Raw genomic sequence first — 26,079 nt, 5'->3', positions numbered from 1 at the left:
GTGTATTTCTGACACTTGCAGGCCTCAGATACTCTCAGGTATATATTTGACCAGCCTCAGGGAAAGGTACATATCAGTTGGATGCACTCGTGATATATTTCAGATATTCTGCAGTTGTGACTGTGGGGTATTTTGAGCATATGTATTACTACACCATTTCTGACATGCAAGTAGTGTCTACTTTAACTTATTGATAGTTGCCATTATGTGGGATTCCCCACCTTTCTGCTTACTGTTAGTATATTTCACAGGGAGTCAGTGGGGCACAGGTAACAGTTGTTTGCAAATCAGGGTCATCCCTGTAAATCAGTCACAGTTTGGAGGTCTGGCCTCTTACCTATTCAAATATGGCTGCTCTGATACTGTGAGGGGTTTGTAAGGGGCTACTGTAAAATTATTACCTACTAACATGGCTGTTTCTCTTCTCACACTAATGTAATGCAACTCCACAAGAATTGCCAGTAAGGATACACAGAACAAGCTTTGTCTAATGGCCTTCCTATTTTCCCTTTACATTCACTCCTTGTATTTCATGATATATTTCTTTCAGCACCAAGTTCTTGTATATCTACTGTGGCTCAGTGGTAATTCATACAGACTAGTGTTTCCAAGTTCCGGGGTTTGAGACTGACAGGGTTATTTTATTTTGCTGATGAGCAGGCTACAGGCCTTGTCATACAGAGTGACTAAGGCACTTTTAAGCAGTTGTAAGTGGGTTTGCGTGAGTTTGCGCGATGCATAGCTATGCTTAGCTAAGCGCACACAAGCGCAAACCCGCTGACTACTGCTTAAAAGTGCTTACTCCCGCTAACACCCGCGCTAATTTCTTTTAAAGAAAAGAAAATGGGGAAATAGGAAAGTGGTGAAAAAGGGGGCACAAAGAGGGAAAGACAGTAGGGGAACCAGCTTGGGATGTGCAGGATGGGTGTAGGGAAGGTCCATAGCTGCCCATTTCTTTATCAGCAACAGCTGTGCATATGTTTGACATTTGGTGTGAAATTTGAAACCTTCCACCCCTGCGAGAGGGGTGAGGACAACAAAATATGTTGTACTGCCAATTAGAATTATCAGTTTACATGTCCAGTGGACATGTGTGCGAATTGGGCAGCTATGTATGGGGCGTCATTTTTTTGTGGGAACAGAGTGCCCCTTTTTATTTTATTTTTTTCAGGTGAGAGTGGAATGTGAGGTACAGGAAGTAGGTATATTTGGGGAGGTAGGTTGGGGAGGTTAACAGACAAGACAAACAAGATGCATACAGGGGCGGAGTATGACACATGTGGGGGGTAAACACAATTGACGGGGACGGATCTTTGGATATCGCGAGCCCCATGAGTCCACAGATGGCAACAGTGGAACTGAGATCCCCACCCATGGGCAGTTACCACTGCACCTTCACAGCCCAGGCTGGGGCTGTGCTGGGGGCTGGATAGGATGGGCAGGCACACCTGTGAGTTGCGCCACTCTCGCCTCGAGCTGGCATAGGGGATCAGTCACAGAACACCTGATCTCACTAAGCACCACAGACCGGACCCTATGGAGGGTGAGTGGAGGCTCTCCTCCGGCCACGTTTGCAGAGGGGGGATGAGCCCCATACCCTGCAGAGCTTCCACCTGAAGGTGGCACAGGGCCACTGTAGGAGGAGGTCCCGGCCTGAGCACTGGTGCCAGGTGCACTCGCCAGCTGAGGTGGGAGAGGTGGGTCCACTGGAACCCGCCTTCCCTGTTGTCCTATGTTTAGCAGTATTTTATGGCATTTTGGGTTAGTAACAAACAACACCATTCAAAATTGGTTGTAACAGCATGTATCAGTATTCCCATTAACCAAACACCCATGAATTCCGAACATTGAGCAGCAAGCATAACACATGCATATTTGGAACAACAGTGCACATTCCAACAGCATGCAGGGTTGATTGGTGGCAACAGGCCATCAGGTTTGGATATGTGAACAGGGCACATGCATCAACGTACATGCAGATATGTATGAACCAACAGGACAAATGTCCATGGGAATTAATTGTGAATACACATACCCAGTTTGGTGTGGAATGGCATAATTTGTGAAAATAGGGTAGGGTGGAGAAATATTACATTAACAACTTACACTACCTATACATATACTGTACATTCCTAGTAGATGCAGATATATATCCCCTACATGTATTAGTACAGTTTCCTGTATGTAACCTTAGGAATATTGGTGATGTGGATGTTACTGCTACATTAATATACATTCCATTTTTATTCATATATGTTCATATCTGGCTGTGTTCAGGTACAGCATCCTGCTACATTTGATTTATATGGGTCTAGACAACTGTGGATGTTCAGCATTTCATACAACCATACTATCTCCATAATGCAAGGGTAAAGCAACATATTCAAATTGTGGGACGGACACAGTCCAGGTTCTGTACTTTATTTAAGACATTACACTCTTTGGTTGTGGCTGTCTCATTCATTTCATTTTATGTAGTGACTGCAGTATACCTTTATTCCAGACTTATTACAGCTTTCTTGGTAGTTTCAAACTGTCTTTCTCACACTCTCTCACTTATTTTATATTTACATTTCAGAATGGTACTTAATTCTAGGCTTTATTAACATTTATTACTGGGTTACAACAATCCTTTCCAGCTGACTCACTTATTTCATATGGCAGAATTTACAAGGATATATTCAACACTTGTCTATCCTTTGTTGATTGATTACCACTCATTTTCAGGCTGAAGCAGTTATCTGATATTACAATACAGGTGGAAACTCTATTTGAGACTTGTTTAATCTTTATTACTGGATTGCAATACACTCTTTTCCAGGATGCATCACTTATCTAATCTTACAATACTAGCAGAATCTTTTACAACAATGAACTCTTTTACAATCTGTCTCACTTATATTCTATAACAATACCAGCTAAATAATTACTAACCTGCCTGGTGGCACAACCTCAGCAGCCTATCAGCATAGGCTCGCCGATTCGTGGAACGGACACCTGCAGCTGTACTATAAAGGAAGGAATATTGGAACATACCTCTCCATACTATAGGCTAGGATAGCATTTCTTACATACGTAATTACATGGATACTTACTCAGTAGTGGGGCATTGGGCATTTGGTGGGCCTCCTGGATCCAACGGTTCAGTTGGTCCTCCTTACGTCACTTCAGGTCCGCATGGTGGTGATGGACCTGTTCACCAGTCCTCGGAATGCCTGTGGCACTGGTGAGATCATGTGCCAACTGGTTCCATGCCTCTGCCTTGTACGCTCCCCATTGAACCTGGTCCTGCATGAGTTGTGCTTCATGATCATGGACTAGGAGCCAAACCATATATTTTGACTCCTCAACACTCCACCTTTGTGCTCTAAAGCGATTTCCCTCTCCTGCACCTGCCATCCTGACTGCAAATGGGTACCACAATCAGTTATGGTGTGTATTCCCACCTATGGGGCTTATATATGCCGGTTTTCCCACACTTATCTCTGATTGGCCATTTTGGATATTTATCAGCTTAAAGCAAACCTGCTTTGTCATGGTTCTATTTTCATTCATTCCTATATATATGCTAATACTGTATTTCTCAGTACAACTGTCATGGCTTAGTGGTTCAGTACATTGACTATGGTGCACAGTATCCCAGGTTCGACTCTTGGCATTGCTTTTTTTATTTTACTACTGCCTAGACAGGCTAGGAGGTGTGTCTGTGTAAAAGCAGCTTTGATACAGCTTGCCCAATGTTGCCCGCCGGTAAGCTGGTTGGCACACTGCGCAGCTCTGCACAAACGGCTTACGCTGGGTAATGCATTATTTAGCTATGAGCACTCATATTACGCTGGGTGAAGTGCTGCTGAGCTACGGGCACTCATATTAAGCTTGTTAAAGCACTGCTCACCTCCGAGCACTCATATGCAGCTTGTTAAAGCACTGCTCACCTACGAGCACTCATATGCAGCTTGTTAAAGCGCTGCTCACCTACGGGCACTCATATGCAGCTTGTTAAAGCGCTGCTCACCTACAGGCACTCATATGCAGCTTGCTAAAGCATTGCTCAGCTATGAGCAATTATAATCCTTTTTTTATAAATTATTCTGTCGGATTTCTTTACAAATACATGGCCCATTTCATTACATTTTACTTAAATTATAGTTTTATATATATATATATATATATATATATATATATATATATATATATATATAGGTTCATAGGTTCATAGGTTCATACTAGGCTATCTGCCCTGAGGCAATTATAAGCCTAGCCCAATTCTGTATGGCTTACGCCACCCCTTGATTTGAGTATACTGTGCCCTTTAAGGTTTAGTTTACTGTGCCTCTGTCTAATAGTGACACGGGAGTATATATATATATATATATATATATATATATATATATATATATATATATATATATATATATATATATATATATATATATATATATATATATATATATATATCAGTGTTTCATACTTATTTAAATAAAAATGGTGAATGATGTTGTGGAGGCTCGAACCGTGACTACCTCCTCTTTGGCCAACGTCTCTACCGCTTTGCTATTGCTACTTGGCTTAATTTGCATATGTTAGATCTTATATGCTTTTCAATGTCTGCTAACTGTGGCTGAGCAAAGGGTATACCCACGCAAATGAGCGCAAATGCGGGCAAACATTTTTGAAATTATAAGAAAAATTGAAACTGCTATTTTTACGTTTTACACATTTTTCAGTAGGGTTTAGTCTGTGGGGATGTGTGGTGTTGTGTTCCTTGACATTTCTAAGGACTCGCTCGTGGGTGTTTACTTTCAGACCTCTGACTCTTCTGGGGGCGTGTCCCTTTGCAGTACTCGGCATTCGGACACGCCCCCTACTTTCCTACATGGACCGTGTTAGCCTAGGGTATGATTCAGCATGCCCTCATGAATATGCATGGCATGCTGACGTCATACCGTTCAACTGCAGCCTCCGAGTAAGACATATTAAGTCTTACACAGAGGTTTCGTGAATCTGGCCCCTTGTCTTGCTTTATGACATTACAACTCTAATACTACCCACATGCCCATGCCTCCAAGTCAGTCCTCTCAAAATAGCACTACATCCTCTCCACCCAGCTTTTCCATGTCCCTCATGTCTACCACTATCATTAAAAATACTCCTTAAACTCCAATCTTGCACTAATGCCCCTGACATCCTACCCGCCCAAATTCCTACAAATAGCAGCAACTCCATTGCCTACTCTATCAGCATATTCTTAACAGATCTTTCAAAGAGTCCTGTGTACTTAACATCTGGAAAAAGACATATATTCTCCTCTTACATAAAGGTGGAAACAACGCAGACATTTCCAACTTTTGACCTAATGCAATCTTTTCACCAATATCTAAAATTCTAGAAAAATGCATCCATATTCAACTTCTCAGCCATCTGCTTCACAACCAACTCCTATCCCTCACTCAGCAAGGCTTCAGGCCTGGCCACAATACCACAACTGCCCTCATCTCCTTCTTGGACACAGTCAACTGGGTTCAAGATGCTGTTAAAAATGTTACCTCACAATTTTTTTATCTAAGACCTTTGATACTGTTTCCCACCCTTTTCTCCTCACACATCTCTCTAACCTAGGCATGTCACCCCCCCCCACCCTAACCTGGTTCACAGGTTACCCGCAAACATACAACAATCAACCAAATAGGAACACTCTCACTCTCCATTCCTTAATTCAACCACAGGTGTTCCCCAAGGCTCCATAATAGGGCCCCTTCTTTTCAGCATCTTTATCAACAACTTTCATACCACCCTTGCTCAAGTTTCTATAATGCAATACACAGATGACTCAACAATCACCTGCACTGCTAATTCTGCATTTGAACTGCAACACATCACCCAAAGTGCCCTCACAACCACTGAAACCTGGATGGCTAACACCCATCTTGTCCTAAATCCCAACAAAACAAAACTCATGCTTTTCATCCCTAAGAAAACTACTTCTCTAAATAAAAATGAATTCTCAATGCAGGTTCAAAATAAGACTGCCATCAAAGTAATCTCACATACAGAATTACTAGGTGTAATCATAGATGAAAACCTAATATTCAACCTTCACATACACAATATTAAAAAAACACACCAAAAACTTGGCATGTTCTTTAGGCACAAACAATTTCTCAATTCTTCAACAAACAAACCCTTGCCTCCACCCTTTTTCTACCTTCTCTCATATATGGTGCTTCTCTCCTTACCAATATTCAGTCCTCTTTGAAATCTAAAGTTGAGATATGCTCCAATAAAATTGCTAAGTTTGCTATGGTGCAAAATACTCCTCACACCAATATTCCATGCTACACTTTCTGGACTGGCTCAATTTTCCGCTCTCTCTTCCATACCTGCAACTAATCATAGTACCCAAAATTATCTTCAAGCCAGCAAACTGCCCTATCCTTACCACTCTACTTACCCACTGCTACCCTAACAGCCATCTCAGATCTGAAAACCAGCACTCCTGAAAGTAGGAAAAACAAACTTATCTGTTGGCCAAATGCTTTACTCCTTTACTATTGCCAGACTGTGGAACACTCTCCCACCAGGACCACTAGCAATCCAATTAGTTTAAAAAAAACTCAAGCAAGATCTTTTCTCCTTATGACAATATACATGCACCGATACTATACCTCGCAAAACCTGACATCCTCTTCCTCAACTTTTCTCACCTTTAACTACTCCTCGTACTATCACAACCATCAACCTAGTACTTTCTGTTTGCATTCCTTTTTCTCACTACTACTTCCTTAACTCCTCTGTTGTGGAACACGTACTGATCCAAATATGGAGTTACACGCTTTAAATTTCTGACCTTATAATACTCATCCAATGTTATTAGAACCTAAGCTACCGATGTGCTAACTTAGATGAGTTATCTAAGACATAGTATCTATGTATAAGTCCTTATCTGTTACTTTTGAATCATATACAGCACTGTAAGTCAGTTGTTGAATCTAAATGTTACACAGATTTGTGCGTATTCGGCTGCTGCTACTATTGTATTGTAAATAACTGTTATTGTGGAGATTTTGTCCCCAGGTCTCCACTGAAAATAGGCTCATCTAGGCCCAGTGGAACTTCCTGGTAAACAAATTAAATAAATAAATAAATAAATAAATAAATAAATAAATAAATAACTGATACAATGGGTGAATACTAGGGTTACAGTACCTTCTTTGGGATACTTAGGCTTCCAGTTTGCTTCAGTTCCTGTGTAATTCTACTCCTGAGAGCAAATTGGACTTTTCTTGGAACATATAGCAATGTGTGAGCATCAGACCTGTTTTTGATGTGATATTCTCCTCCCAAACTTCACAGGCATGTACATAAGTCTCTGTAGTCATGAATGTATTGTTGATATAACTTTTTATTTTTTACCCACAAAAAGAAAAACGAAAACTCCACCACAAACAAGCAATCCAATATAGGCACACCCAGACATGGCAGACCACAAAATAAGACAACTATGCAGGATTGAGCTCTTTCATCATATACTTCATCAGAATCAATGATAAACTCAAGCACCATCTTTAAAAAACCTCCCACAAGAATCACATGACATTGAAATACCAATAACAGACTGATAGTCATCAAAACATATTAATTATACATATTAAAACAAAATCATATTGTACAAAATACTTTAAAAATCATAAAAATTCTTGCCTAATAGGTTGACATTGTTGTCCTTATTTTGTGGAATAAACCTTTTGGATACATTTTTGACGTGCCTGGGTATGCCTATATTGGATTGCTTGTCTCTTTATTTTTTAACTTTTCCAAAAATTTAGAGATTTGATACCACAAAATGCATGGTCCTCATTCCTAACTCAGGGAATAGCTAAAGTTCAAGAAACCAGTATTACTCCAGCCTCTGATGTTTTCCAAGAGTATTCTTTTCAGCTCCTACAATGTTTAGAGAGTTGCATCATTTTTACTAAATATGGGTTATCTGTAAAGGTAATATATTTAACTCTGCTTCTAATTTTTTTTAACCTAGCTGCTTCTACCATTAGATGATCTATTTTATTGTCTTTTCTCCACATTGTTTTAGCTTCTGCTTATATTATGTGGTTTCTGGCCCAGAAATTGTAGTTACTAGCCATTTGGGCAGTGTTTTCATCTCTTTCAACTTTTTGGTTTAAAAGCCTGCATTTGCGCTTGTTCCCCACCTTTCCTGTAACTAGTCTAGTTCAGGTACAGATTTGCTGTATCCAGGACTGTTTGTAAGCTTCTGAGCCCCCCAAGCCTTTCTTTGTTGGAGGGAAGCTTTCTAGCATATCAGTGGGAGTGCTAAGTACTAGGTAGCCTATCTACCACAAGAGGAGTGGTTTTTGGCCCAGAAATTGTAGTTTATTGACCATTTGGGCAGTTTTTCCATCTCTTTCTACTCTCTGGTTTAAAGGCCCATGTTTGCACTTGTTTCCCACCTCTCCTGTAACTAGTCTAGTCCAGATACATATTTGCTGTACCCAAGATTGTTGGTAAGCTTCTGACCCCCCCAAGCCTTTCTGTGTTGGAGGGAAGTCTTTTAGCTTATCATTGGGAGTGGTAAGCACTAGGTAGCCTATCTACCACAAGAAGAGTGGTTTCTGGCCCAGAAATTGTAGTTTATTGGCCATTTGGGCAGTTTTTCCATCTCTTTCAACTTTCTGGTTTAAAAGCTCACATTTGTGCTTGTTTCCCACTTTTCCTGTAACTAGTCTAGTCCAGGTACAGATTTGCTGTATCCAGGATTTTTTGTAAGGTTCTGAGCCCCCTAGCCTTTCTGTGTTGGAGGGATGCCTTCTAGCTTATCAGTGGGAATGGTAAGCACTAGGTAGCCTATCTACCACAAGAGGAGTGGTTTCTGGGCCAGAAATTGTAGCTTATTGGCCGTTTGGGCGTTTTTTCCATCTCTTTCAACTTTCTGGTTTAAAAGTCCAGATCTGCGTTTGTTTCCCACCTTTCCTGTAACTAATCTAGTCCAGATACAGATTTGCTGTATCCAGTAGAGTTTGTAAGCTTCTGAGTGGTGCCAAAGTCTGCTCTTCAATTTTCCCTTAGATCTGCTAGTTCTCTCCTCTCCTGGACTTTTACTAGCTTATTAGTTTAGCACTTTACCAGACTTCTTGTAGCAATTATTGTAGCACACAAAAGTGCTACCAGCACTAAACGTTCTACAAGGAAACAGCTCCAGTATTTATTAATGCCCACCCCTCCAGGCATGTCTAAAGGTCAGTTCCATGTGCTTTCTCCTATTAACCTGATGAACTTGGGTATCCTGAGGCAATATAGGAACTGACTCATGTACACTGACAACCCTCTCCTCTTACCTCCCAACACTCAGACTTGTGAGAGATGCACTTATATATCCAAATTGGAAGCCACGCACTCTCCAGCCAAGACCAAAATAGTTGGTCAAGAGAAGAAGGTAAACACTTGCACCGCACCACATGGAACACATAGCCCTCCAGAACACACACCAGCACTGCCTTCACATAAAAACACCCATCTTTGTGGAGACTCTCAATAAAAATCTACCCAAACAGCAGAGGCCTCCAAGGCAGAAATTCACCTGGCCACCACAACACAACACTAATCACGAGACACATAACTGTCCTAAACAGTGTGCCACTCAACCAAAGCCCCTAAAGCAAAACAGCATGCCCAACACACTAGCCATAGCTGACTCAATAGTGAGGCACACTGATGTCCCACTCACTAGGATGAATAAGGAGAAAGTAAAAGTCAGCTGCCTGTCAAGCACCAGGATCCACCAAATAACGCATGCACGTTGGTCCCTCAACAACAGGTACAGATATGACTCTGTCATTGTACATGTGGGTTTGATACCTGAGATGTACCTCACTGGACTACATGAAAAGAGACATGGAGGAGTGCTTAGATTATGTAGCCCAGGTGGGTATGACCCTAGCCCCGAGTGGCATCCTTCCATCACCCAGAATGATACCACAGTACAAGCATAAAATGATTGATTTCAAAAATTAGCTAAGTTTCTGGTGTCATTCTAAGGGGATCCAGTATCTGTCTGCCTGGGATGAAATGATTTGACAGACCTTGATGCTTTGCCAGAGATGGCCTGCATCTGTTACCCCTGGGCTTCTGGATATTGGCCAAGGATCTTGCCACCCCTATAGTGCCATTTTTAGGTGGTGTTCCAAAGACCAAATTACCACCGTAACAGCTACAAACAAATGTAATCTGAGAGTCATGCTGCTCAAAACTAGAAGTCTAAATCTCAAAATGCACTCACTCAAAGCACTCTTTAAAATGGAGAACATCAACATTTGTGCTGTAACAAAGACCTGGTTCAAGGCACCAGAAAGCACCCCTGCACTACCAGGCTATAACTCATTCCACACCTTTCGACCCCAGAACTTGGACCGAAGCGCCAAAGGCGGTGGTGTTTCCATATTCATAAAGGATGTGCACACCACCAGACTGGTAGCCCAACATAACGCATCTGAGATACTTCAGGTGCAGCTAACATTGGGTAAGACAGCAATTCAGGTCGTAGCCTGCTATAGGTCCCCATCCATGTCCCAAGACTCACACTCCACGTTCCTAAGCATCCTGGAGAATATTAGGGTCCAACCTAATACTCTCATACTGGGCGATTTCAACTGCCCCTCCATTAACTGCGAAAACTACTCATGTACCAATACACTTGCCCAATGCTTTCTGGAATTCATTAATTCCAATGCTCTGGACCAGCTCGTTCTTACCCCCACTAGAGTTAGCAACATCCTTGACCTGGTCAATATTAACATGGGTGACCACTGCTCTACACCAATAGTCAACTCCTCCCTGGTTAGATCCGACCAAAAACTAATCACCTTGGAAATCCACATCCCTCCCACCCCCCTACAAAGGTAACCACCATGAAAAACGTCTCCAAAGCTAACTTTGGGCTCCTAAAAACAGAGGTGGCTAACTTCACGGCACCCATGCCAATAGAGAATAGTCACATGACTGCCGAATCATACATCAATGCACTGTACGAAACCGTACACAAATGCATGGATCTCACCATACCCAAAAGAACCAAGATGCTCTCCTCAAAAAAAAGGAAGCCAATCTGGTGGTCCCCTGCCATAAACAAGCTCTACAACAGAAGGAGAGTACTGATGCGGAATAAGGTGAAGTCCTAAGACTGGAAAAACTCCCTTAAGAGCCTCAACAAAAGGTTGAGATCCCTCATCAAATCCTCTAAAGCTAGCTATGAAAACAGAATTACAGCAGATAGTAAAGACAACCACAAGGCCTTCTATAGTTATGTAAAGAATCTCCACGGCAATACCCAGATTTGCTCTGAGCTACTGCAGAATGGTACTTCCTATACCGAGCCAACAGATATTGCCAATATACTGGCCGACAGATTCAGTGCTAACTTTACCCCTTCCCCTCCAAAGGACCAATCACAATACTAGTAGATTGCCAGGCACCCAGTATTACTGCTGCACAGGTTAAAACAGCACTGTCCAAGGCCAAGAATACAACTTCTATGGGACCTGATAATATCCCTGGCTGTGTTCTACATGAACTACAGAGTGAACTGGCACCTCACCTGTGTGCTCTGTTCAATGACAGCCTCAATTCAGGCTTTGTCCCTGCTGAATTGCACACTGCTACAGTCATCTCTCTCCACAAAGGAAGAGCGACTACAGTCCCCAGGAATTATTGCCCAGTTAGCCTGACAAGTCTGATATGCAAAGCTATGGAATGCATCATCATGGACCTAATAAACAAGGATATAGGGAATCTCCAAATTTTGGATCCTACACAGTTTGGTTTTGTGAAGGGTAGATCATGCCTGCTCAACTTGGTCGACTTCTTTGATTCAGCCACCAGAGCTGTGGATGAAAGCAAGGTGGTTCATACAGCATACCTTGATCTGGCCAAGGCCTTTGATACCATTCCCCACTCAGGAATTATAGAAAAACTCACTAAGCTAGGCATCAACCCCTATATCACTAGGTGGGCTGCAAACTGGCTCACAGATAGAACCCACAGTGTGAAAGTAGCTGACTCCAAGTCAGACTGCTGACCAGTCAGGAGTGGAGTCCCACAGGTTTTGGTCTTGGGTCCTCTCCTTTTTGGTGTCTACTTCTCTGAAGTCCAGGCCAACATGAAGGGACTCTGGCTGACAAAGTTTGCAGATGATTGCAAGTTGGGAGCTATTATTAACTCCCCAAATGATGTTGACATCCTGCAGAAAGGCCTCAATGAGACTAACGACTGGTGTCAGAACCATGGCCTTGAGCTCAATGCCAAAACATGTGTCGTCATCCCCCTTGGGAAAAATCCAGTTCCCTTGAATTACCACATTGATGGTAGTCCACTGAACACAGAAGGCTTTATAAGAGATCTGGGAACACAGGTTGATAGCAACCTCTCTTTTGACCACCATGTTGCCACTGTGGTCAGAAAGTGCTTCTAGGTGGCACATCTCATTACTAAGGGTTTTGCATCCAGGAAAAAAGAGGTCATTGTCTCCCTCTACTCTTCCCTCATTAGGGCAATCATCAAGTACAACACCTTGTTTGGCATGTACCTCAGTAGACACCTGCAGCAACTGGGGGAGACCACAAAAGTACCTCACAAAGAGGATCCTAGGCCTTAAATACTTGTCTTATATGGACAGACTCAAAAAACTCCAACTATTCTCTGTCTTATATCACTTACTTAGAGGCGATCTCTGCTTGACTTACAAAGCCATGTCTGACCCAGCTCTGTTAAAAATTCTACATCTAAAGAAATCCCAATCCCTCCACACCACAAGCTCCAGAGAACTCAACCTCATTACCACAATCAACAGAACAAGCTGGAGGGACAGGTTCATATCCCAAAGACTGCCCATGCTATAGAATAGACTTCCCATACATGTCGAGCAGAGCACCTCACTGGCCCTCTTCAAGAAAAATCTTGATGAGTGGATGGGAAATAAAAAATTCACCCCGGGGATCACTCCAGTGGCTCTACTTGACAGAGGCATTAGGAACTAAAATCGGGTGGCACGATGCCAGGGTAATCCTATGGGCTAGGCTTATAAAGGCTGCAGGGCCATTAGCCTAGTACACACTTATGAACCTATGAACCTATATCTGTTTATATCTTATGACATTATGGACCCAATTCAAAAAGACTTGCTCTCAGTGTGACTTACTCCAGTGTGTCTGTTAGGAACTTCTGCAGTTTTCAAGTTTTTTTATCTATCTAGTAAGATAAATACCAAAGGGTGTTTTATAGTCTGTAGTGGGTTTGACCAGAGCAGATTATAATGGAAAACATGACTTCCTTGATTTTAGAAGTGATGTCTTTGGTGATTAATTGTGAGGTTTCCTAACTACAGTTGCTACATGTTTATCAAAGGAAAGTGAGCTGTAAACCCAGGTGTTCAAGTTTCTAAACACTGACTTGCTTGAATATGGTGAGCTATTGATGCAGTAGGTTAAAGCAATTTGCTGTTTCCTAAAATGGATGCTATTGCATTTCTTGGCATTTAGTTTAAGCCCCTTTTCAGTGCACAAGGTGTTGACTTGTGGAATTTAATTTGAAGGGTATAAGTATCTTGGGTGCACATGACAACTACTACCAGCTTGCAGTCATCAGCAAATTTGGTTAAACTGAGATCAGTGTTATCATTTCTGGGGTCAGAGATGTAAATGACAACAGGACCAGGCCCAAAGTAGATCCCCGGTGGACACCACTGGACACCGTCTGTCTAAAGAGGCTTCTCCAAGTCTTACAACATGCATTCTGTCTTTGAGACAGTTTGCCATCTGCTATCCATCTTAACCACATGCAGATTAGTGGTTAATGCCATTAGTATATTTACTCTTCCATTATGTGGTACGGTGTCAAATGCCTTGGCCAAATCAAGTTAAACTGCATGGACAATATGCCCATTGTCCACTTCCTTAGTGACCTTTTCAAAGAAGCTTAAAGGATTTAGTAGGCTTGAACTACATTTTACAAAGCTGAACTGATGTGGATGAAGCCTAATCAGATTTCTGATGTTGTGATATATGAGATTAGTAATGATACACTCTGGCTTTACAGGGAAGACTTATAATCCAGATGGGTCTGTAGTTAGTCTGTGGTTGGTCCACCCCTTTGTGGAGGGGCATCATTACTGCAGTACACAAGGTTTTGAGGACATAGCTTGTACATAGGCATAGGTTACATAGTTTGAGAGGTCAAAGACCGTATGTTTGACATTGTTTATTAAGCAACTTGATATTATCTGGAGCCATGGAAGCAGTGTTTTAGGTCTTTGAGAGTATCTTAAGTATATGATCCTTGGTGATGGTGCAAGGGAAAAGTGACTAGGGTATGACTGGAGTTGGGATGATAGTTTCAAAGAAGACATTGGCAGAAAACTTATTTTGTAGTATGTTAACAATGTGTTTTGGTTAGAGTGAGAGTGACCATTATAAAAAGGTTTGGAGCAGTGTTGTGAATTATTTCTTAATTTTTTAACATGACAGATGGAAGTTTTGCAATTACCCTTTACTTCTGCTACTAGCCTGAGTTCATGGAATAGTTTGCTGGTCTTCACAGTTGCTCCCATTTTCTTAGTAAGATTTTTTATGTTGTCTTCATGTAGCGGGGTTCTGATCCTACATGGTAATTTGGGCAGTTTATTCCTGTCTTCTGTTATATACATTGGTTATATCATCTGACCACTAGGGTCATTTTTTTTAAATTTACCATTATATTTGTTTTTACAGTAGATATAAAAAGTGTATACACCCCTGTTAAAATGCCAGTTTTTTGTGATATAAAAAAATGAGACCACAATGAATAATTTCAAAACTTTTCCCACCGTTAATGTGACCTATAACCTGTACAATTCAATTGAAAAACAAACAAATCTGTTAGGGGAAAAATATAAAAAACAAAAAACGTACAATAAGCTGGTTGCATAAGTGTGAACACCCTTAAACTAATAGTTTGTTGAAGCACATTTTGATTTAATTACAGCATTCAGTCTTCCTGGGTACACACCTGCCATCAATTAAAGAGACTCTGATTAACCCTAAATAAAGTTCAGCTGTCCTAGTAGGATTTTCCTGACATTTACTCGGTTGCCTGCTACAGCAAATGCCATGGTTTGCAGAAAGCTTACAAAGCATCAAAGGGATCTTATTGTTGAAAGGTATCAGTCAGGAGAAGGGTACAAAATAAATTCCAAAGCATTGGCTATACCATGGAACACAGTGAAGACGGTCATCAAAAAGTGGAGAAAATATGGGACAAATGTGACATTGCAAAGAACTGGACGTCACTCCAAAAATAACGAAAAGACAAGACATAAACTGGTCAGGGAGGCTGCCAAGAGACCTACAGCAACACTGAAGGAGTAGCAAGAATTTCTGGCAAGTACTGGTTGTGTACTACATGTGACAACACTCTCCCATATTCTCCATATGTCTGGACTATGGGGTAGGGTTGCAAGACGGAAGCCTTTTCTTACACAGAAAAACATCCAGGCCTGGGTAAAATTTGCAAAACAATACATCAAGTTTCTCAAAAGCATGTGGGAAAATGTGTTATGGTCTGATGAGATGGAGGTTGAAGTTTTTGGCCACAATTACAAAAGGTGCGTTTGGCGCAAAAACAACACTTTGCATCACCAAAAGAACATCATCCCTACAGTGAAGCATGGTGGTGGCAGTATCATGCTTTGAGGTTGCTTTTCTTAAGCTAGAACTGGGGCTTTAGTCAAGGTGGAGGGAATTATGAACAGTTCCAAATACCAGTCACTTTTGGCCCCAAACCTTCAGGCATCTACTAGAAAGACGAAGATGAAGAGGAATTTCACCTTTCAGCATGACAATGACCCCAAGCATACATCCAAATCAACAAAAGAATGGCTTCACCAGAAGAAAATTAATGTTTTGGAATGGCCCAGCCAAAGCCCAGACCTAAATCCAATAGAAAATCTGTGTGGTAACCTGAAGAGGGCTGTGCAAAGGAGATACCCTTGCAGTCTGAAAGATTTGCAACCCTTTTGCAAGGAAGAGTGGGCAAATATTGCCAAGTCAAGATGTGTCATGCTGATAGACTCCTACCCAAGAAGGCTGAATGCTATAATTAAATCAAAAGGTGCTTCAACAAAGTATTAGTTTAAGGGTATGCACACTTATGCATCCAGCTTATTGTACATTTTTTTAATTTTTTTACATTTGTTTGTTTTTCATTTAAAGTGTACAGGTTATAGGTCACATTAAAGGTGGGAAATATTTTGAAATTATTTATTGTGGTCTCATTTTTTTATATCACAAAACTGGTATTTTAACAGGGGTGTGTGCACTTTTTATATCCACTGTAGTAGGGACTTCCACATCAATGCTTTTATGTAAATAGGGATAATATTCTTAGTGTAGGTGGCTGTATATCCTGGGTGAACTGTGGATTTTTTGGTGGTGAATTTAAAGATTTCATCATATAAATGCAAAAAAATTGCCTCTTTGAAGTCTCTAAAGAGGTTGGCATTGGTTAACAGGGGAGTGAAGGATTTAAGGGGAATATAAACCAGTAGGTTGTCTGATTTAGCCAATGAGGGACCGACCAGGAGAAAGAGAACAGGCTGGAGCTAAGTTTGTGAGAACCAGGTTGAGAATGTTCCACCCCCTTCAGTATTGAGGCTAAGCTGATCTAGGCAGGTCTTGTTAATTTAGTCCAAGAAGTGGTGGGCATGCCTTTTGTTGGTAATGTGAGGATTGCAATCAATGGAAGAATAGTTGAATTAACCAATCATTAATAAGCCATTGCCAGGAAGTTTTTCTGATCATGTGGGGCCATTGATGGGGATTGATAACAAGCTATAAGCTTAAAGTTCGACTTTCCTAAGGTGAGTTGGTGTTCTCTGAACTCAAGAGGTGAGGGGTGGTGACTGTGGCTATGGCTATCACCTTAGAAAGGATATTGTCTTGGAAGAACACTGAGACTCTGCCACAGTTACCAGTGGGTTTAAAGGCATGGTAGTCACAAAACCCAGACATAGAGGAGGTGTTCTGTTTATATTTGAACCAAGGGAAACCAGTTTGCTGTCTCTGTATGTTGCCCAGTGCTCTTGCTGATAAAACCTAAAAGGGGATAAGGAAGGGATTGAGTAAATTAGTGTCAAGGTAGAGGTTACTGAGTTTCAGTTACAGCACCACACAAAGACTGGCACAGCTGGTAGCAAATTAACACAAATTAGCGCAAGGTGTGGCCCTCATGAGAGTACCTAGGGCCTGTGAAATGAAGGAAGATGTTATTTCAGTTTTAAGGGGGAAAATGACTAGCACAACTGTCTTATTATTCATCTACAACTCAGGCAGCAGTGCTGTGCGCAGTGTAAAACAAGCAAAAAAAAAAAAAAAAACTAAGAGAAACAATGAGAAATTGCTATAAAGTTGACCCAAAGTACTCGGTTACCTAGAAATAGCAGCAATTAAACTACCCTCACTAAGATGCCCCCCACAGCTGGCCTGAACAGGTTGTTACCAAGATAAGTTTGAAACAATAATTAAATGAACACAAAAGCAGGAGAGATAGCAAAATGACTTTGTGTATTACAAAAATGCAAAAATGAACTTTTCAGAATCTTTTCATGTGGCAGAAGTCCAGAAAACCACTTTATAAATTCCTAATTGAATGCACACAGGCACAACACTCTGCATTTGTGTTAATTAGAGCTGTCATCCTTTGTATTATCTTACCATGTATCTTACGTTGGACTCATACATTTGTATGTCCTCTTATTGGTATCTAAAGTGGATTAAATTTATAGGTTCTTACTAAGCTTGTAGTCAAGAAGACTGCCAAGAAGCTCAGTCACATCATCCAATACTGGTGGAAAGCTAACAGAGTCCCCCACTAAGCAGATTTTCCTCACTTATCTCAGGTGAAAATTTGCAGTCACTCACCAAGACATCCAGACTGGTTTGAAAAGCTGCTAGGGAAGTACTGTGGTTGGTGTACAAAAGCAGCCTAATCCAGAAGTAGGTGACAGATACCTATCATACCATCTGGTATTGTTAATGTGACAGTATAGATGTGGGTCTAGAGCAGGTGTTACTTTTACTACTAGTTCTGTTTATAAGCAGGAGTTCAAAGAATGCTGGGACATTCATAGCATGGAAGGCTAAGAATAGATCACCCGTAAAAGCCTATATAAGACTGAGTAGAGGGGTATGATGTTTAGTCAATTAGAGTGAGATCTGAGATGTTTTTGCTGATGAAACAATGAGGGCTGCCAAGCTGGTTTAGGTGCTTAGTAATATATGTGCCCAATAAGGATGAAAAATCTTTAGACTTAAAGGAGACACCATGAAGGATAAATTGTGCAAGGTGAAAGAATTTTCAAACAATGACAGAGCTGTGGTGGTGAAAGAGAATTTATCAACATAGCTATCCAAGTGCCTGATGAGTGCGGATTGATGCACATAAGGCATGCAGTAGCATTGCTAGAGTTACCAAAGGAAAGTACACTGCATTTTTTGACATTAGGGATAACGCATTATTAACCCACAAACCATTTGTCTGGTTCAGCTCTTGATGGAGAATTTGAGCTTCAGAATGGGATAGGATCAGTTCTTCCAATTAGCAGTTGTCAGCAAACATGGTTAACCATAGTAACTTGATATCACCTTTCATGTCAGCTTAATGCATAACAAAGAGGAGGTGGCCCAACACAAAGTCCAATGGGTACTGTTGGCAATGTTCTTCTGTTCAGAGTAAGTAACCCTAACCTTAATGAAATTAGTTTGATCAGATAACCAATTACTGCTCCAGCAAACTGTGTAGTGGTTAGTGGTGAGTCAGGAGAGTTTAACAATAATCCCAGCATGAGGAATAATGTTGAAAGTCTTTATACATGCAAGTAAGTCGCATGGACTGTTTGCCCCTTATCAACGACCACAGTAACTCATTTAAAGAACTCAACCATCTTATGCAGGCATGACTAGCATTTTATAAAGTTGAATTGATGTGTTTCCAGGGATATGCAGTCACCTGTATTGTCCTTTATTAGTTCTGCTATAACAGATTTCACAGTCTTGCAAGTAATATTAGTGAGACATAGTCAGCAGAGGGAACAATTTTATGTAGAGGCACCACAACAGCTGTTCTCAAAACCTTGGAAATTTAGCCATTGGAGACGCTCAGGTTGAAGAGCTGATGGAGAGATTTTGCTAGATGGGGTTTAACATCACCTATGAAGCTGTATTTTTTTTAATTTTTAGAAAGTGCAAAAAGAGTTTGTTCTACTATAATTTCAGGAGACAAGGTATGAGGCAGAAATGGAGGACTGAAGAGAGAGTGGGGGTGATGTTGGAGGATAATTTTTATGCAATAATATTAGCAATATCCTTGGGGTCAGAGAAGGAGATTACATTAGAGATAAGCTAATGATGTTGACTGTTACAACAGGAATCTATTAAAGGCAAATCTACTCTGTCTAATCTGGCTGTTTTTTATGATGAAAATCCTATAGCGTTAGATGATGGACTAGCTACTGGAGTAATATTTTTGCATGCAAAAGCTTTTGCTATATTACCTTATTCAGCAATAATAGCTGCTTTAAAAAGATAAACATTAAATGTGCAAATGATATCAAGTCTGGATTTACAATAATATATAATAAGATATTGATACCTTGAATAAGTATTTATATGAGATAACATAAGGGGGAAAAACATTTGTGTTTAAGTTTTAGTTCAGATAAATGTTGTACTATGTTATTTAAAAAACCTGCAGTAAGTAAACCTATTTCTGTTCATTAATTACCTGTTAATAGAGACTGAGCCTTATAAAAATGTAGGGGTTATTACAGGTAATAACTGGAACTCTGAAAAACATGAGCACACAGCTTGTAGCCATGCGATGAGGCAAATGGGTGCCATGATGAAAAACATTATAACAAGGGTTCCTGAGTGTGTATCTTACCTATATGAAATATATAGCAGACCAATTATTGAGTATGTATACAAATGGTTAACTGAGATCACTTGAGAAGATACAAAGAGTTTTTTTTTTACAAGAAAGGCTTTACAGAATAATGATCTAACAGTGCATTATTGTTACATTAGAGAGAAAATTAAGTTAGCATATAGACCGTATCATGAATAAATGTTACAGTTAATTTTGCATATTACTATTGAACCAGTAACAGTCTTGTTAAGAAACAACAGTCACGTATTATGTGCTAAAAAGTTTAGAACCTGTCAAAGGTTTAATTTAATTAAATAAAAAATAACAGTGTTGTGGAACAAATTGCCTTTTTACATTAGATGCTTTGATAGTTTATTAACTTTTAACATAATCTTGATATTTGATTTGTGATAGAGTCTATGACCTTGCATTGGGTGGAATAGTGTTTCTGGAAGGTTTTTAACCTTCACACTGTCAGTTTGAAACTTATGAAAATGCTCATCCTTCAGATGGATTGCATCTGACAGCCTGGATTATTCTGTCTTGATATCTTTTTAGGCTGCTCATGCATGGCATGTGGCATGGCATGGTATTGAAGGAGACAAGAAAATCTGCAACTAGAAAATCTTATATTTACAAATGGAACATGTTTTCTAGGTGTTGCCTAACCAATAACAGAGAGCTCAGTATGGTGTCTGCCCCTCTGGTTTTAGAATATTTGTGTGAGCTTTCTCAATGATGGCTTATCTTATGCATCTATCAAGGTGCATGTTTCAACATTCTCAGCTGATCTGCCCATGAATCTCCCTCTTTTATCTATGAAGTGCAAGCTCTCATGGTAGGTCAACCTTATCCAACTTTTCACAAGCAGAAGATTGTTTATGCACTAGTCCAGCTTTCATGCCAAACGTGCTTTCCTGAATTTACCCTGAATCAAGACATCAATCTCCCAGTTTTCTTTCTGGAAACCCAAAACAAGGAAAAGATGATTCTACATATCTTGTATGTGATCGGGCAGCTCAGGTACTAACTTGACAGAACTAAGCCCTTCAAGAAAGCTGAACAGCTGTTTTTATCCTATTTTGTGACTAAGAAGTATCAACCTGTCTTTAAGCAAACAGTTTCTCATTTGTTGTCATCTGCTATTGTTTTTTGTTACTCCCACCAGAGTAAATCTATTCTGAGCAAAGTTAAAGCACATTCTACCAGAGCCTGAGCCCTTTGGTGACATATTGGAAAAGAGTGGACTCTAGAAGCATTCTAGAGGCAGCAACCTCTAACCGGGTGCTAAATCATTCGTAGACAACCTGATTCTGGGTCAGGGTTTCGTACGTAGCAGAGCAGCAAAAAAGCTGATCTATTGAAAAGTCAGCCTCGAGCCAAGCTTTTGCGATCAAGTCTGGACTTTGCTCTCTTTTACATTAATATATAATAAGATATTGATACCCTGAATAAGTATTTATATGAGATAACATAAGGGGGCAAAACATTTGTGTTTAAGTTTTAGTTCAGATAAATGTTGTACTATGTTATTTAAAAAACCTGCAGTAAGTAAACCTATTTCTGTTCATTAATTACCTGTTAATAGAGACTGAGCCTTATAAAAATGTAGGGGTTATTACAGGTAATAACTGGAACTCTGAAAAACATGAGCACACAGTTTGGAGCCATGCGATAAGGCAAATGGGTGCCATGATGAAAAACATTATAACAAGGGTTCCTGAGTGTGTATCTTACCTATATGAAATATATATCAGACCAATTATTGAGTATGTATACAAATGGTTAACTGAGATCACTTGAGAAGATACAAAGAGTTTTTTTTTACAAGAAAGGCTTTACAGAATAATGATCTAACAGTGCATTATTGTTACATTAGAGAGAAAATTAAGTTAGCATATAGACCGTATCATGAAGAAATGTTACAGTTAATTTTGCATATTACTATTGAACCAGTAACAGTCTTGTTAAGAAACAACAGTCACGTATTATGTGTTAAAAAGTTTAGAACCTGTCAAAGGTTTAATTTCATAACAATTAAAATAACAGTGTTGTGGAACAAATTGCCTTTTAACATTAGATGCTTTGATAGTTTATTATACTTTAAAATAATCTTGATTATTGATTTGGTGATAGAGTCTATGACCTGCATTTGGTGGAAACAGTGTTTCTGGAAGGTTTTTAACCTTCACACTGTCAGTTTGAAACTTATGAAAATGCTCATCCTTCAGATGGATTGCATCTGACAGCCTGGATTATTCTGTCTTGATATCTTTTAGGCGCTTGTTCCATGAGCATGTACGGCAGGTATTGAAGGAGACAAGAAAATCTGCAACTAGAAAATCTTATGTTTACAAATGGAACAGGTTTTCTAGGTGTTGTCTAACCAATAACAGAGAGCTCAGTATGGTGTCTGCCCCTCTGGTTTTAGAATATTTGTGTGAGCTTTCTCAACGATGGCTTATCTTATGCTTCTATCAAGGTGCATGTTTCAGCATTCTCAGCTGGTCTGCCCATGAATCCCCCACTTTTATCTATGAAGTGCAAGCTGTCATGGTAGGTCAACCTTATCCAATTTTTCACAAGCAGAAGATTGTTTATGCACTAGTCCAGCTTTCATACCAAACGTGCTTTCCTGAATTTACCCTGAATCAAGACATCGATCTCCCAGTTTTCTTTCTGGAAACCCAAAACAAGGGAAAGATGATTCTACATATCTTGGATGTGATCAGGCAGCTCAGGTACTAACTTGACAGAACTAAGCCCTTCAAGAAAGCTAAACAACTGTTTTTATCCTATTTTGTGACTAAGGAGTGTCAACCTGTCTTTAAGCAAACAGTTTTTCATTGGTTGACATCTGCTATTGTTTTTTGTTACTCCCACCAGAGTAAATCTATTCTGAACAAGGTTAAGGCACATTCTACCAGAGCCTGAGCCCTTTGGTGACATATTGGAAAAGAGTGGACTCTAGAAGCATTCTAGAGGCAGCAACCTGGTCCTCTGTTACAAAGCACTACATACTGCATCCTTTCTCAAGTTCCAGAGCAAGCTTTGCAAGGGTCATTCTTCAGCACACCTAGATCCATATCCTTCTTCATATCTGGTAGGGTAAACTTTGGAAATCTATCCAAATACCACTGAGATAGTGCAAATGATAAACATAGTAGAGTTGCTTAAGTCCTGCTTACCTGTAAAAGTATATATTCAAATTTCACAATGCCTCAGTGGCAGTACCCACCTAGCATTCCCCTTATTTTATAAATAGTTTGATGGTATGTAACCTTGTTGTATTTTTGGCTGGGTTTAGTTGTATGTGTTGGTGTTTTTGGCTGCAAATTGGTTGGTTTTAGGCAATTCTTGTTTCTGGTCCTTCTTGGCTCTTCCTAGTTAGCACTGAAAACCTGAACAGCTTCCTTTGTCAGGGGTTAGGCTTCCCCTGATAAGAGAGGCTTAGGCAATCCCTTATTACAGAGAGTCAGAAGAGGGCATTCTGAGCTCTTGAAAGCTGTCAGTGTGGGTTTGTGCAAGCACAGAACCCATATGCTACTGAGGCAGTGTCAAATTCAAACATCTGCTGTTACAGATAAATAGGACTTACACATCCTTACTCCCCTGCTCCCCCACCTTTGCCATGCTCTCTTCAAGTTTTCCCCAAATAGTTGGAAGTCTTCTTTGTATACATTATAAATCTTTGTATTATGCACTTCGGCCTACTTTGAATGGTTTATGCATGTATACAGCAGACTACTCTAGGACATTTACTTTATGTTATGGGTTTCCTTCTATTCTTATTGCTTTTTAAATATGTTTAGAATTTGTGCGCATTATTATATATTTTAGAGTTCCTCCAACATTTAGCTTATATTTTGAATATAATACTTGCACAATTTCTGTTTATACCGCTGTTGCTATTTGATTGCATCTTTCTCCTACAATTGCCCATGTGATAAACCGAAAGGCTGCCAGCCCAGCTATCTGGAATTTTGTAAATAATCATATGTCATTTGTGAATATGAATATGATCCTTTGACTTGTCTTACAAATGTAAAATAACTATATGTTATGTGTATATTAGACTACTGGTGCAGAAGTGTGTGTTAAACTGTATGGTATGTACTGAACTTCAAGAATGTAACCACAGTGTACCCTTCTGGAAAAGAGCAGAAATATGTATGAACTATATACCTATGTAGATGTGTGTTTTAATGTTAGAAGTTGGAACATACAGAGTTAACTTGCAAACTCTGAGAAAATAAGTGAATTGTTTATGATGGTGTTTATCTCAGCTAGGAGACACAATGTCTACAGCTAGCAGTTCTTTCTATTGTCTGGAAACAGAAATAATTACAGGTTTCAAATGTAAAAGTGTTTAACTGTTTTACGACTTCCAGCTGCAGGCAAACTTCTGAGAGATAAGTATTTTTGACACAGAGGTGCTAAATTTTAAGTTTCTGTTGCCTGGGAACTGAAGGCAGAGGTGACAAAGAATGATGTAATCTGAAATAACCCAGCAGTAATAATTTAAGAACTATCTCAGAGAGAAAGTCTGTGCATTTTGTATTTGTCTTTAGACCTATAAACATTTTCTCATCAGCACTTCTTATCTACATTTGCCTTGCTCTGTAAGTAAGTAAGTAATTTAGGGCATAGTATCTCTTAGATATAGATATGAATACAGTAAAGAGTAGTTTAGATGTGTTCTGCATTTATGTTATGTTATGTTAACTTGTATAATAAAATCCATTTTGTTTTTTTTCAAGTCTTTGGTGTTGTGTTCTTGGTTTTAAAATATTTCCTGTGATTCTGAACTCTGTTGTCACTGTGTTGAATTACTGAGTATTGTCTTGTGCTTTTATTATTTATTATTAAATATATTTAAACCTTTTAATTGTGGCTGGTTTGTTTAGAGGCATTTAAGCTCCTAGTGTACTTGCATATATATTTGGTGACACTTTACAGGCCCCTCTTAAATAGCCTTGCTGTTGGTCACACTTACCATTTGGATAATAGTAACATTACACAGTAGAATTGGTCACCCTTTTGGAAGGGCCTTAAAGTAGCTGATAAGGGGTTCTAGTTGTCATGCTAACTACCTTATGGTCTGGACAGAAGGTGACACAGCTAGTAAACCTATACCAGCCTTTCCCAAGTGTGTGTTTTTGTATAAATCCATTCTCAAAGTGAGTGTTTGTATATGTATGTCAGCCACTTGGGCAGGGACACAAAGCACTGGTTCGACAGAGAGAGTGATGAGAGGACTTGGCTTGGAACCCTGGCTAAGGACTCAATTCTATAGCTGTGCCAGTGAGGAATCTTCTTGGGGATCTGGAGAAAGAGGGAGAAAACAGTCCCAGACTGACTGTGATCTCTGTGCGCTCTTAAGGGAAATTGTACTTTACTGTGTGTGTACTTGTCATATTCCCAATGTGCACGTCCCTCACTGGTACTAGTGGTGACGATTGAGGCTCCTTGATTACTGGGTCAGTGCAGGGGCATCACAGCCCATTTGATTGCAAATATTGGATTGACCTGAAAAAGATATATTTGGATCAGTGCTCTACCTCAAATATCAAATGTGAATAAATAAATTAATTGATTAATAAATAAAATTGTATTTCTCTCCATTTAATTACATCATCAGCCATTTAATATTTCACTTTCACTCTGGTCTCTCTAAACTCTGGTCTCCCCTATTAGTCTTTTTGTGTGAGTGTGTACACTAAATAATTATGCTACCCCCATTCATATTAAACTACAAGACATCCCCCTGGATGATTTTAAACACTCAGGACTCAAACAACAAAAATCACCTGAAAGCTCTCTTCAAACCTGCCAAAACACTTTATAAATAAGAAATTCTGCTACCCTCTCATCTCTAAACTACAAGGTACCCCCCTGGATAATTTTAAACACTCAGGACTCAAACAGCAAAAATCACCAGGAAGCTCTCTGCAAACCTGCCAAAACCCTTTATAAATAAGAAGGGCTGGTGCTAGCATTTTGGGGGCCACCAGCAAGTTTCAAGTTGGGGGTCCCACCCAGGAAAATATAAAGTGTGACTACATTTCCATCATGCCCCCTTCCATGTCAAGCTCATCCAACACCATTTAACGATCA

This window comes from Protopterus annectens, chromosome 2.part0 (genome assembly GCF_019279795.1).
Source record: "Protopterus annectens isolate FY-2018-M chromosome 2.part0, PAN1.0, whole genome shotgun sequence".
NCBI classification, from domain to species: domain Eukaryota; kingdom Metazoa; phylum Chordata; order Ceratodontiformes; family Protopteridae; genus Protopterus; species Protopterus annectens.
Note: the sequence above shows the minus strand (reverse complement) of the source record.